The sequence below is a fragment of the Lissotriton vulgaris genome, chromosome 1_1 (genome assembly GCF_964263255.1).
Source record: "Lissotriton vulgaris chromosome 1_1, aLisVul1.2, whole genome shotgun sequence".
NCBI lineage: Eukaryota > Metazoa > Chordata > Amphibia > Caudata > Salamandridae > Lissotriton > Lissotriton vulgaris.
The window spans coordinates 105,517,147-105,532,414 of NC_141685.1; the positions used below are offsets into that span (position 1 = coordinate 105,517,147).

The 15,268-nt window shown below is 48.6% G+C and overlaps 1 protein-coding gene across 1 annotated transcript in view; it reads right to left on the reverse strand.

Moving 5' to 3' along the window:
• Positions 1–8,783, reverse strand: part of LOC147737618 (uncharacterized) — a 68,485-nt gene extending 59,702 nt beyond the window's left edge. Inside the window, exon 1 of the mRNA XM_086938748.1 lies at positions 8,640–8,783. The gene's annotated coding sequence lies outside the window, so the exon portion shown is untranslated. The remainder of the gene's footprint in view (positions 1–8,639) is intronic.
• Between the last annotated feature and the right edge of the window lie 6,485 nt (positions 8,784–15,268).

The following is a 15,268-nucleotide window of genomic DNA, read 5'->3' on the forward strand; positions in this document are numbered from 1 at the left end:
TGAGGTCATGGCTGGGACGTCTGCCGATAGTGTTTGCTTTTCTGGGGGAGGGGCGTGCGCATGTCATTTTTTTTTCTTCCTTATTTGTAGTGCATGTGGCCCTGGGAGCGTCCTTGCAGGCCGACGGGAGAATCTCTTACTGTTGGCAATGTTTGTGCCCCCTGCCCACGCTTGCACCCACACACATCCCAGCGATTGGGACCGGTTACATGTTTTCTCCTTCAAACTGTACATTTTCTTGCGGTGGTCTCACTCACGGGCATGTGAATTCCTGTAAAATAAGTGATTTCTGTTTTGCACAGCAGAATTGCATTCCAATAGTCTGTTCTTTTTGTTATATGTGACTTGAGGCTGCAAGGATGACAGGTCTTCTCTGACTGATGTAAAACTGCCCAGTCCCGTCTTGCAGATGTGCGGGGGAGGGGGTGCATTTTCTCGTTTATACTCCATTTCACTAATCCCTCCACAGTTTTGCTAGCTGCAGAAGAGACTACACATTTCTCACAAGTGATACTGCATGCCTCTAACTCTGTTAGACATTGCTATTTTTTTAGTTTTCATAGAAGAGCTTATGGCAATCCTAGAGGGAGCGCTACTATGTCTTTCAACATTTACTATAAACAATCTCTGTACTGCACTTGTCCTATGTTCAGAAAGGTACAGTCATATTTGACTCGCATGATTTCATGGCAGCTTTGCATTCTGGGACGTGTAGTTTTGTCAATTCAAGTTGAATAACTCTTTCTAGTTACAAATCTACTGGACGCTGTTTTCAGCCTTGGTCTTACCACCAGGAGGATATATAACCCTCTGTCCCCTCACCCTCACTCTCACTCATCCTCACTCACCCTCAACACCACACACTCACTCACCCTCACTCACCCTCAACACCTCACCCTCACTCACTCACCCTCAACACCTCACCCTCAACTCCTCACTCACCCTCACTCTCACTCATCCTCACTCAACCACCCTCAACTTCACTCACCCTCAACGCCTCACCCAACACCTCACCTTCACTCACCATCAACATCTCACCCTCACTCACCCACAAAACATCAGCCTCAACCCCTCACCCTCAATCACTCACCCTCAACCATTCACCCTCACTCACCCTCCCTCACCCTCAATTCCTCACCCACACCCTCAACACTTCACCCTAAACACCTCACTCATCCTCAACGCCTCCCCCTCACTCCCCCTCACCCTCACTCACCCTCAACACCTCACCATCACTAACACTCAACACCTCACCCTCACTAACTCTCAATCCCTCAATCACCCTTACCCTCACTCACCCTCAATACCTCACCCTCACTAACACTGAAACCCTCAATCACCCTCACTCTTACTCTCACTCACACTCTACACCTCAGCCTCACCCTCACTCACTCACCCTCAACACCTCACCCTCACCCCCTCAACCCCTCACCCCCTCACCCTCACCCGCCCTCACCCTCAACCCCTCACCCTCAACACCTCACCCCCTCACCCTCAACTCCTCACCCTCAACACCTCACCCTCACTCACTCTCAACACCTCACCCTCACTCACTCACCCTCAACACCTCACCCTCACTCACTCACAATCAATCACCCTCAACCCCTCACCCTCAACACCTCACCCTCAACACCTCACCCTCAACACCTCACCCTCAACACCTCACCCTCAACACCTCACCCTCAACACCTCACGCTCAACACCTCAACCCCTCACCCTCAACCCCTCACCCTCAACCCCTCACCCTCAACCCCTCACCCTCACTCACCCTCACTCACCCTCACTCACCCTCACTCACACTCACTCACCCTCACTCACCCTCACTCACCCTCACTCACCCTCACTCACCCTCACTCACCCTCACTCACCCTCACTCACCCTCAACCCCTCACTCACCCTCACTCATCCTCACTCACCCTCACCCACCCTCAACCCCTCACCCTAACTCACAATCACCCTCACTCACCCTCACTCACTCTCACTCTCACTCACCCTCAACCCCTCAATCACCCTCAACACCTCACTCACCCTCACCCTCACTCACCCTCAACACCTCACCCTCACACAGTGCAATAGGTCTCAGAGGATTTTTAGTTAAAGCTTTTACAATTGTTTATGGCTTTTTTGATTTGTAATTCTTTAGCATTGGCTACAAAAAATAAAAATGCAAAAGATTTACAACAAAAAACCCATAAACAATTCTAAAAGCACTAACTCTAATGCTGCGAGACCTATTGCATTTCCAATGCTTGTTTCCTGCTGTCGGCATACCTGCCTAAGGTTTCTCAACCTTTCGGTGAACCAGGGCGCTGAAGGGCGTTTTCTGGCCACATAATGCTCCAGAGCCGTCAAGAGCCAGTTGGAAAAATCATCATAGATTGAGTTAACAACTAGGTGGGGGAGACAGCAATAACTGCTGAGCTTAATTAGAAGACCCTCCTTATTTATGCGGCTAAGGTTTCTCTTCATCTCCACCCTTTTCTTAAAATTGGGATCTGGGTGGGATTCTGCAATTTGCAGAAAAAATGGAATGGGATTATGATCAGACCAAGAGAGTGGGATGGGATCATTCACCTCCATCCTCGGATCGTTAGAGAAGATCCTGTCCAGAATGTGTCCCGTTGTATGAGAGGGGCTCCTCACCAGCTGAGGAAGGCCACAGGAGTCCATAGCTTCCAGGAAAACCTGTGTTTCAGAGCACAGAGTTTTCTCCAAATGGAAGTTAAAATCACCCAAAAGAGTGACATTGGATCAAGCCAAAAAAGGCTCAATCCGATTGCTGAAGTCCTGATTAAACATTCCACTGGGTCCGGGAGGCCGGTAACTGACCACTCCCACAAAACTATCAGTGGGTAGGATCTTTAAGGAGAAATATAGGGCCTGATAGGGATCTGAGGGAGTGGTGAGGGCCTCAGTGAAGCACGAGAAGGTGTCTTTATAAAATACTCCTAACCCCCCCTATCAAGTCTGGACAGAGCATACCCTGAGGGGATGGCCTCCACCAGGTCAGGCTCTGAGCAATCTCTAGACCAGGTTTCAGTAATAAATACCCAATCAAGCCTACGGAAGGAGACAAAATCATTAAATTCTGCTCAATGTTTAATCAGAGATCAGGAGATACCCTGACAAGGACTGTTTCATGGGTAAGGGTACGGCGGACACGTTTCCCCTTGGGTTTTTTAGCTACCCCCAATAGAATGACTGTCTTACAGTGAACACACTCATATGTAAAGTGTAAATGTAAATGTAAATGTAATTTGTACTTGTAAAGCGCACTAATACCCATGGGTGTCCTGGCGCTGTAACGCATACCACTATGGAACCCTTCCTGGCTTTTCCCCGTGAAATGTCCACTCCTGAGCACCCCCAAGGTGAAGCCAGGCATCCCAGCGCTGTTGGGGCAGTTGTGGAGATTATGCAAGCTATTGCCCAGAGTTGCAGAGTGGGACCCATGATTAGAATAGGCACCGAGGCGAGAATTATCAGGTCCGAGGAAATTGAGCCCAAGACCCGCCGAGGCGGGAATTGAACCCTGGTCCCGGGCCAGACCTCTACATCAGGGTCTGCTGCTCTAACCATTGAGCCACACTTCCCTATTAGCCCAATGCTCACAGTTCATCGACCTGCAGTGCACATCCTTCTATCCTTCTGTCCTTGAAGCTCCAAGAGCTGTCCTCTCGGGTAAACACGGGGCATACCAGGGTCTACAATAAAAAGGACACCGTCCCTGGCACAAGGCGTAAACTTGGCACAGACGGACACAGACAGGCGTGCCTGCTGCGTGCGTTCACTGCGAGTCCGGCCCGGCATTCAGATTAAATAGCTGGGCCAGTCAGGAATAACTAGAGCGCTGCCCATCGATCTGGGACAGGAAGTGGAGTAGAGCAGCAAGAGTGAAACACTCACTTCCCTCCATACAATTGGCGAGCCGTGGAAAAAGCCAGGGGAAAAGGAAATATAGAGTCATAGGAGTCTTTACCTGACAATTATTTTTTTCGTTCCCCCAAGGGTGGCAGCCACGCTGCACTGCCTGTCATCCCAGAATAACTTGAAAGGAAGTAAAGAAATAATTTTGCATCAGACGACAATCACACTTTACCACATTTTACAAATAACCGTCCTGGATTTACAAAACAACCAAGCCCAGGGAGAACCAGAGTCTGACTTTAGCCTCCTTTAACAGCTATTGCTGTGAATGTTTCACAATTAACCGCCGTGTCCCGCATGAGGCTGTTAACTGTTCAAGTTTCACAGCAACAGCTTTGAAACAAAGGTTTCAGAGTACCGGAGGTGTCTCAACCCCCTCGGTCTCTGGGACACCGTTGTTTTAGGGATTAACACATTCTACCCTCATGGGGCAAACAGTGTAACGGCCTTATAGTCAGCCGTCGCAGGCAAAACTGCCCATTAAAGGACCGCTCCCTTGGTAAAGGCCCTTGCCTTTGGAGGTACAACAAGCTTCAAAGCTATATTAAAAGTTTCAAATAATTACTGAAGGCATAAACATGGTTACTCAGTCAAAGAAATAATTATCATAATATTTGCAGGAGACTCACATAAAGGGAACCTCTAAAGTATATGAAAAGCCAGAATCAGAAATAACTCTCGATGTAAAGTCAATAGACAGACCACACACAACAAATGTGTGCTAAGATATAAGAAAACATTTTCTTTATAATATCAAATAGCAAACTGACATAGAATCTGCTCAGTTAGGAATCAAGGAAAAGTTCTTAAGTTTTTAGACAGAAAGAACACATTATTGACATGGTTCACGATGAGGTAAAAATGACAGCAATCAATGAATGTTCATGAAAACATGGCACAACAAAATGTAATTTAATAAACCACACCTACAAAATGAATAATTAATGGTGACTCTTCCCCAAAAAGCCACAAGTCATTTTACAAGGTAATTCCCTAACATAATAAATGGATCTTAATTACAATATACGTTTCTGGCCATTCATCATTGACCCAATTTGTACGGGAATATTTGCTGACAGCTTATTAGTTGTTTATTAGAAATGCCTACAACTTGGACTCCTTTCCCAAGAGGGGTGGGTCGTGAGCTCCCGTCAGTCTGACTGTGGAACGGGAGGCACATTTATTGATTAAAAGAGATGCCGGATTCCCATTTACTTCTTCTACAAAAGAGCCACTCTGGGTGACCTCCAGGACTGCACTAAGCATGCAATCCTTCTCCCGTCTCAGGCACCGTCATTGAGTCTGATTCATTCCAGTAGAAACTCCTAGTGTAGATGCAAGTCGTGGAAAATCCTTATTAATCACTGAAGGATTTTGTTGAAATACTGAAATTGTTGAGAATTTGGCGTTCTATTCTGCACTGGGCTGTGGGACCATCAAGACTGAAGGCAAGTTCCACTATATCTGCCTTTGATTCTGCATGCTCGGCACGGAGGCCAGTTGGGCTGGGACCATTGACTGAGACATCCCATTCTGGCCATCTGATTCATGTTCCAGTTTCCCAGGTTCCTGCAAACATCGCAAGGAGCGTGTCTTATTCTGCACATTATTAGAGTTTGAGGTATTTAAATTGCAACTGTCAGTAAAACCTACACCCCGAGCAGGGCCGGACTGGCCGTAACGGGCTTCGGGTGTTTCCCCGGGGGGCTGGAAGAGTGGGGGCTGATTCTTCAGTGCTGGGAAACCTATTTCTTACTGGGGGCTGGTTTTGCTGTGGTGCTGCTATATCACCCCCAGCAACAAAAGAGGCAGGGGGCTGGTCCGTCAAAATTGTCAGGCCTGGTTTGGGTTCCCAGTCTGGCCCTGACCCAGAGGAACAACATTTCCTCCTTGCACATACTGAACATCATTACTCTGCGACACCAACGCCGTGCACATCCAAATTCACACCAGCAACAAACCCAGAATCAAAACGAGAATACAATCCGTGAGAAGCACTTACGTCACCCCTTTGGAACATTTTTGTCTGAGCGCTCATTATTTTTTCTTTGATATTTTTCTGCTTAGTAACAAAATTCTCACTACAGAACTTTGCGTAAAACAACATCTCTTCCGGAATGTTAGTCTGCAGCCCTTCACATTTTGCTGGATATGTGAACTAACCTCTGGATGCAACGCTAAAAGATGCGCCCTCTTTTACTGTAACTCTGCATTAATCTCTTGTACTATATAATAAAATATTTTGAGGCGCTTCACTCTGTGGCTCTTCAATTGGCCAGTTTACAAGCAACTTACACTCATTCCACAAATCTCTTGGGAGAACAATTAACAAACTTAAACTCAGCTCTCAACCACCCCGCCTGGACGAACAGGCCTCATCTCCACTGCATCCCTCCTAGATAGGCCCCACCTCCTTTGAACCACCCAAACACAGGACAGGCCTCACCTCCTCTACACCCTCCTGAACAGGCCTCTCCCCCTCTGCACTCCTGGACATGCCTCACCTCCTCTACACCCCCCTGGACAGGCCTCCCTCACCTCCTCTGAGCCCCCTGGACAGGCCTTGCTTCCTCTGCATCCCCCGACAGGTCTCGCCTCCTCTGCACCTACCTCCAAACAGGCCTCACCCCCTCTACATCCCATGGACACTCCTCCCTCCTCTGCACCTACTGGACAGGCCTCACCTTCTTTGTGCCTCCCCCTGGACAGGCTTCACCTCTTCTAACCTCCCCCCGGCAGGACAGGTCTCACCTCCTCTGCCCCTCCCCCCTCTCCACAGGTCTCACCTCCTTTGCCCCTCACCCCCTCTCCACAGGTCTCACCTTCTCTGTACCACCCGGACAGGTCTCACCTAGGCTGCACCCCCCTGGACAGAACAACCTTACCTCCTCTGCACCCCTGGACCGGTCTCACCTCCTCTGCACCCCTGGACAGGCCTCACCTCCTCTGCACCCCTGAACAGGCCTCGCCTCCTCTGCACCCGTGGACAGACCTCCCCTCCACTGCACCCCCCTGGACAGGCCTCCCCTCCACTGCACACCCCCTGGACAGGCCTCACCTACAATGCAGCTCCATGGACAGGCCCCACCTCCTCTGCACCCCTGGACAGACCTCACCTCCTTTGCACCCCTTGGACATTCCTAACCTCCTCTGCACCCCACTAGACAGGCCTCACTTCCTCTGCACCCCCCTGGACAGGTCTCACCTCCTCCACCCAAGAGATTATAGATTGGTAGAACAAGCTGCTTTATATTCCTTCAAGACTTAGCCTGAAGGCTGCTTTCCACAGCTACCACAGGACAGCTTTCAATAAAGGTTTTCTTTAATCTATCATCAATAAGGGTTGTTTGGACTGGTGAAAGGTGCCCACTATAACTAGTGGAGAGCATATGCCAGGCCAACTTCTCACACTCACCTCCTCTGCACCCCTGGACATACTTCACCTCCTCTGCCCCCTGGACAGGCCTCACCTCCTCTGCACCCCCTGGACAAGCCTCACCTCCTCTGCCCCTGGACAGGCCTCCTCTCTTCTGCTCCATGGACAGGCCTCACCTCCTCTGCCCCCTGGACAGGCCTCTTCTCCTCTGCCCTTGGAGAGGCCTCACCTCCTCTGCCCCCCTGGACAGGCCTCACCTCCTCTGTCCCCTGGACATGCCTCACCTCCTCTTCCCCCCTGGACAGGCCTCTCCTCCTCTGTACTCCTGGACAGGCCTCATCTCCTGTGCCCCCTGGACATTCCTCACCCCCTCTGCCTCCTGGATAGGCCTCTTCTCCTCTTCCCCTGGACAGGCCTCACCTCCTCTGCCTCCTGGACAGGCCTCTCCTCCTCTGCCCCTGGACAAGCCTCTCCTCCTCTGCACCGCTGAACAGGCCTCTCCTCCTCTGCCCCTGGAGAGGCCTCACCTCCTCTGCACCCCTGGACAGGCCTCTCCCCCTCTGCCCCTGGACAGGCCTCACCTTCCCTGCACCCCTGAACAGGCCACTCCTCCTCTACACCCCTCGGATATGCCTCTCCTCCTCTGCCCCTGGACAGGCCTCACCTCCTCTGCCCCTGGACATGCCTCACCTCCTCTGCCCCTGGGCAAGCCTCACCTCCTCTGCTCCTGGACAGGCCTCACCTCCTCTGCCCCTGGACAGGCCTCACCTCCTCTGCGCCAGGGCAAGCCTCACCTCCTCTGCCCCTGGGCAAGCCTCACCTCCTCTGCTCCTGGACAGGCCTCACCTCCTCTGCCCCTGGACAGGCCTGACCTCCTCTGCACCCCTGGACAAGCCTCACCTCCTCTGCACCACCTGGACAGGCCTCACCTCCCCTGCACCACCTGGACAGGCCTCATCTCCTCTGCACCACCTGGACAGGCCTCACCTCCTCTGCACCACCTGGACAAGCCTCACCTCCTCTTCACCCCTGGACAGGCCTCACCTCCTCTGCAACCCTGGACAGGTCTCACCTCCCCTGCACCACCTGGACAAGCCTCACCTCCTCTTCACCCCTGGACAGGCCTCACCTCCTCTGCACCACCTGGACAAGCCTCACCTCCTCTTCACCCCTGGACAGCCCTCACCTCCTCTGCACCACCTGGACAGGCCTCACCTCCCCTGCACCACCTGGACAGGCCTCACCTCCTCTGCAACCCTGGACAGGTCTCACCATGAATGCCAGGCAAGGGGGGGGGTCAATAAATTGCAGCCAAGTGAGTTGGCAGCTCTCCTACCTGAGCAGAAACCTGTCCAGGCTTTCTCCTCCTCCTGAGGGGCAGATCTGGGGTCTGAGGGGGGTCAGATCTGGGGTCTGTGAGGGTCTGAAGATGGAGGTAACTGCCCACCAGACAGGGCTCCTTCCTCCTCTGCAGCAGGCTGAGAACACCGGGAGAAACCGGAAGTGATGTCACCACCGCTGCTGCTGCTGTCTCTGCCACCGCTGACACGGAAAAGGAAACCCTTCTTTTCATACACATTGCACAGCTCATTGGATTTCTTCAGCAGGCGAGGAGCGCCCTCTGATGGCGGCAGACAGAACCGCCGCCTCCAGGCTCCAGGAGTGAATACATTTAACACAAACAAGCATTTATACCTGTAAAGAACTGGGATTTCAGATGTCACAGACGTGAATGTTTTTAAGGGTCAGACAGTTCAAGTACAGGCCCTCACACTTGGTTGCTGCTGTAAAAAAGTATTTATAGCTTCTCTTCAGATGAGCATCTTCCAACCACTGATGTAAAGGACTTGAGAGTGGTTACAGAAAGGTGACAACTGGAAGTGGCAGTCTGTATTTCAAAGAATATATCTGTATTTCAATGAACATATCTGTATTTCAAAGAACATATCTGAATTTCAATGAATATATCTGTATTTCAATGAATATATGAGTATTTCAGTCAGTTTTGCAATTAAACTGGACAGCTTATTTATTCTTTTAAATATATTATTTGCAGTTGTTCAAACCCACGTCCTAGAAAGCAAAGTAAACAGAGGTAAATACCATGAAGTTTAAGACACCAGATCAGTGACAATGAGGCATAGGTCATGTGTCAAAGCGACAACTGAAGGAACAGCTTATTTCTAATTTTCCTATGTCTGTGGCTTATTCCTTATATTTGGTACAGTTTTATATCCTCGAACAAGACTGAATTGTAGGTTCTAATTAGGTTTTGAGTTTCTGGTTTAAGAGCACAACTGTCTCCTAAAATATTAAGATAGCGGCCTCTTCCAGGCTTTGTTGTTCTGTTTACAGTAACCACCGCCCTCTCTCAACAAAGATTCACTGACAAACAATAAAGCAATTTATCCTTGAAACAACTAATTCCTAAGATAGAGATATCAAGTATGAACCAGTAATTTCTCACACACTTTGCATTGTATCATAAAAATGAGTGGGTGTTACTGGTCTGAAGAACAGGGGAGGGGCATTTCATTACTCGAAAATATTCTACTCCTTCACATAGGCCCCTTTATCATAGTACACTCGTCACCAATACACCATTGATTAGTGAGTGTGTCAACTCTTTGTAGCATTGTCATGCAAGCAGTCTTGAATGCCTCGACAGCAACATTAGTTCGGACGTGCATACATCAGATCCCTCAAACCTCACTCATCACGAGTGACACTCACACATTTGGAGGTCGGTCGGAAGTGTCACTCAAACCTGGCTCATTCTTCCAAATTATGGGGATTAACTAGAACTTCACACGTGACTATTCGGCACAGAGCAGACCCTCTGTCCCACATTTTAGTGGCAAAACTTTTCTTATATTTCACCATGAGTACTGCACACAGTTCAGTGGAATGTTAAATTGAATGTCAATTTTAGTGACATTTGATTGTTAATTTTATCACTTGACATTTGTTCTGATCATGTCTATAAATTCAGTAATGTCTTTTCCTTTGGAATTGTCAAAGTCAAATGTTAAGTGACACCACTCCCTGTGTCTTTTTTAAATATCTAATTTTTTTATTGCCTTTCATACACAATGAGCATATAACAGGGATTGAAGTTTATCGATTCAGCAGAGTCCAAGATACTGTGTAAACTAGAACTGGTGAGACGACATTGATAACAGGAAAAATGATAAATAAAATAACATCTCCAGATAGAGGTGATGTGTCCTAGAAGATCCAACAACAGAGGAGGCAAACCCATAAGAAAGGGAGGTGGGGAATGGTACACACCGAAACTGCGTCAACTTAAAAGGCAAATAAATGCTTTCCTCCGGGCCGAACGCAAAAAAGATCCCCAGCTCTCACAACCCGTGCTGAATACAATCGAATCTCTAAAAAAAGAACTAAAAAGAGAGACCAATTTGGCAAAGCGAATGCACAGGGAAAAACTAGCATGTTCCATACTTCACGCAAGTAAATTGCAGCACTCGAAAGACTTTTGGGCAAAAATAAACTTCATGCTAAATGGCAAACATCGCCAGTTTAACTCAGACATGACTGACAATCTCTGGAGTAGTCACATCGACCAATTATATAACTCCTCGTACATGTCATGTAAGGACAATAACATCGAGCATCTTGTGGAGCTTTCTCGGTCTAGCCCGAGTAAAATGCCAGTTCCAAAAATCACTGGGAATTCACAGATATTAAAGGCTACAGGAGACATGGAATTGTTCTCATTAAAGCAGGTCTCAAACTCCATAAAATCACTGAGAGCAGATGGAGCGCCCGGACCAAACGGACTTCCCAACGCCTTATTTAAGAAAGACCCATCGTTTTGGGCCAGTCAACTAACACCTTTGTTTGGTCAGAGCCTACAGACCGGGAACATCCCCGAATCATGGAGAGGCAGCATTCTGCATCCAATCTACAAATCTGGGCTCAGGTCAGACCCCAACAACTATAGGCTTATAGCCTTAATTGACGTGGAGGCTAAGATCTACGCTTCCAACTTGTTGGTAGAGCTGGAATCCTGGGTGAGCAGTACTGGGATCATTCCCTGGACACAAACAGGCTTTCGGCCAGGCCTGGGCACCTTGACCAATCTATCCGCGTTAACCCTCCTTGTTAACAAAGCTATCCATAACTCCACCCCGCTGTATACTTGTTTTCTGGACCTAAAAGCGGCTTTCGATAAAGTGCCTAGTCTTTGGGCAAAAATGAAAGCATGGGGCGTGCCGCCAAAGTTGCTGGGAGCAATTATTGAGCTCTACACCGATACCTGGGTCCAAGTGAAAAAAGGAGATGGTCGACGCCTGACCAGGAAATTCCACACAACTAACGGTTTAAAGCAAGGCTGCGTTCTGGCCCCAAGCCTCTGTAACATCTACACTGCGGACCTAGAAAGTGTCATAAGCACCATCCCGGGAGATCCACCAAAATTGGCCCACTCGCCTATAACAAGTCTCCAATACGCTGACGACATTGTTCTCCTTTCAAAAACCCCCATCGGTTTACAACGTTCGATCTCTAAACTGTCGCAATACCTTGTGAACGCACAATTGACTATAAACCTAAAGAAAACCAACATCATATGCTTCTGTGGCTCTAGAAAAAAAAAAAATTTGTCTGGAGGATTAATTCTACCCCTCTAATCCAGGTAAATCATTACAAATACCTGGGAATCTTACTAGACCACCGATTAAAGTTTAAACTGCACCAAGACCAGGCGGAATCCAAAGCAAAGCAGCTCCAATTTGCCTTCAAAACAGTCCAAAAGCAATTAAAAGGTCATTCCACCGGCCACATTCTCAACATCGTAGCTGCCAAATTTTTGCCATCACTGACATACGGTTCCGAACTACTGGCAGCCCGGGACGCTACAGCGTTAAATCTCACCCAATCTAGGCTGTTCAAAACTCTTTTCTCAATTCCGAGACACATTTCGCAAGCCCAAATCCGCTTGGAGTACGGTCTCACTAACCAGCTCCCAGCAAGACAAGGAGCACTCGTCAAATATTATTGGCGCATGAGGGAGGCAGAAGAGGAATCCCTGGCCCACCTTTGCTGGTTAGAAGTCGAAAAACAGGCCGGGCAGCCAGACTCAATATACAAGATCTTGAGGCAAGCGCTGGAGGCATTAAAACTAGATGAATCTTGGCGTCTGCCCATGACATATTCTGCCTTCAAACTGCTAACCAAGAAAGCAGTCAAACAATCATCACTATTCATGGACAAAGCAGCAGTGGCTGGCAAAAGCCATGCCTGGATCGTCTTGCCGTCATATACCCACCTAAAACCACAGGATTATTTGAAAGAATGCTTCAGGGACCACTATAAAAGGAAACTAAGCCTTCTAAGGTTGGGCTGCTTCTCGTCCAAAGACCTCACTCCCAAATGGCTACGGCAGTGGGCAACTCCCGATTGCCGCCTATGCGGCAACGGTGCAGAGTCTTTACTGCACCTCATATGTATATGCCCGGCACTCCAAAATCTAAGAAAAACGCTCCTTCGATCTCCCTTAAGAGAAGCCCAGGTGAGAACTTGCAGGGCGGCGGTGATAAGATGCCTAAGCGGGTCTTGGATTGAACTATCATGCAAAACCATAACATTTTTTAACCTTGCCTCCGTAGAGCTGGAAAAAAGAGCACCATCCAAAGAGGTTCTTGGACAATAGGTCAGGCTTTGGCAGACCACAGACTCTTCCTCCCTTCTTTCCAATGGTTGTTTTTACACAGCACAAGTTAATAATAACGAGCCTCTTGTTTGATTAACCATTATTCTTTTATACTTTTTCTTCTCTTCTTAGATCTTTTTTTTTCCGCCACTTTTGCAGAGCATGTTATTAATTTTTAACTCGACTCAAAGTTTATTCTGCGTGTTTTTATGTTGTAAATATCTCTTGCATGGTGGTAAGTCCACCCTTTTATGATCAAATAAAGTATTATTATACGTCCTAGAAGATACCGCAGAAGATCAGGGAAGGAGAACGAGGGGGAACAGGAGGGGAAGGAACATGGAAACATAAGAGAAAAGACAGGGTGCCAGGACCCATGGTCGCCCCCCAAAAAACCAACTCCCACTACAAAGGCCATAGCCAGCTTACTCTTACCATGGGGAGTTAAATCATGGAATATTGACATTTTGTGAAGCAAGGTCTGACGGGCCATGAATTGTGGTGCCACCGCTTGGTTGGTCACCAAGTTATCCCAAACGGTGCCCAGTAGCACAAAGTACTGTACAGACCACAGGAAATGCAAAATGTCACAGGCGAGTGCGCTACACCATCAGCACCTCCAGCACTTGGAATCGTCTGCCATATGAGCTTTATAGATACACTCCGGCATCCAGTGCCAGTGGTGTAGGAACTTGAAATAACTGATTTCGACCTGACCTCCTGAGGTATACTGCCATGATCTTTCCAAAGGTCATGGGAGTCCTGATCAGAGAGTGAGAGGCCCAACCTCTGCTCCAGCAAACAGCATATATTGTAGGCAGCAGTGCTTTAAAAAAGGCTGCCCACAGCTGTAACATACAATCCCACCTTAGGGCCTGATTCTGATGTGGTTAGGAAGGCCTCCTGCCACCATTTGCTATGTCCAAATCCGATAGGGAACGTGTCTTACTAATTGAGGGCCCTATTACGATGCGATTAGGAAAGCATTCCCACCTCGGGCCCGATTAAGATGAGGTTAGGAACATAGGCTCCCATTACCGTCAATGGGAGTCCAACCAAATCATATCTGGAAGCATCCCGACGCATCATACTTAGTTGGTTGGACTCTCCCGATCCGATTTGGTTGGAAACCATTCCCAAACCCATTTGGTCCGGAAGCATTCCAAACCACATCAGAATCGGGCCCCTAGTGTCCTTGAATCCTTTCCACATCAGAGTATAACTCAACATTGGGGCAGTCTTAAGATTATAAGGGGGAGCACCCAGCATGTGTCGCAGGCTATGCATAGGGTGTCTATACTGTCAGTGATGCGATTGTGGCAGCCCATAATCAGGCATGAGAGTAGCAAAGGGGGCCAACTCAACGTCCCCTACTATATCGTCCACAGAGCGTATCCCTCTGGTCCTTCACTGTGTAATCGGAGTTCAGATCATACTTGGCTCCAAGCAGTTCCTTGAGAAGAGCAGGTGTCAGCAATGCGTTATACGTCTGAGCCAGGAGAAGCATGAGGTCAGTCACCAACGCTGTTATGCCTCACAGTGGCACTTATAGGCAGCCAAATCATTCATCAAATTACCTCTAAAAGGCCTTCCTGCCCTCAGCACCTGTGCAGCGGACATGGACCCAGCGTTCTCCTCCAAGTACTGGCTCAGATATTGGCACCATCTGTGCTTGTTTTCAGGGGCTTTATACCGTGCTGTATACATACGTTAAAGGGCCTGAGGGGTTTGCAACAGTCGAAGATTATGGTCGAGTTGCAGAAGATCATAATCAGAGGTACTGTTTGGGAGGATCAAGGCGTAAACGTTTACAATGGACGCAGGAGGTGAAAGTATAGTCCGCGTCCTTCAGGTGCGTCCATAACCATGGATCCATCAAGGTATGATCATCAATAATGTCAGAGAGGATGAACCGGTCTCGGGCTGCCTGGTCGTTTGGTTTCTGGACTTGTCAAGGGGCCATATTCCAGCACCCCCCCTCATGAATACCCTGGCTGTCCAAAGGAGAGCAGGAGTTTGGTCAGCCGCTGAGGCATAGATAGAGCCCACACACAAAGACTCATTGTGAATCTGAACCTTGACAAAAATATATCTGCCCAGGGTGGTCCCACCATGTTTGCAGTGTGCAAACCCCCAGGGATTTGTGAAAACAGATGTCCAACCCACTCTCCCCCTGTTCCAAAGGAGTAGATGGGTGTGTAAGGGTAGTCTGGATCCTGCTGGCATGTAGTACCGTACTCATCCAATCCCTTCTGAATGTATCATGTTCAATAGGTGACAGGTGTGTG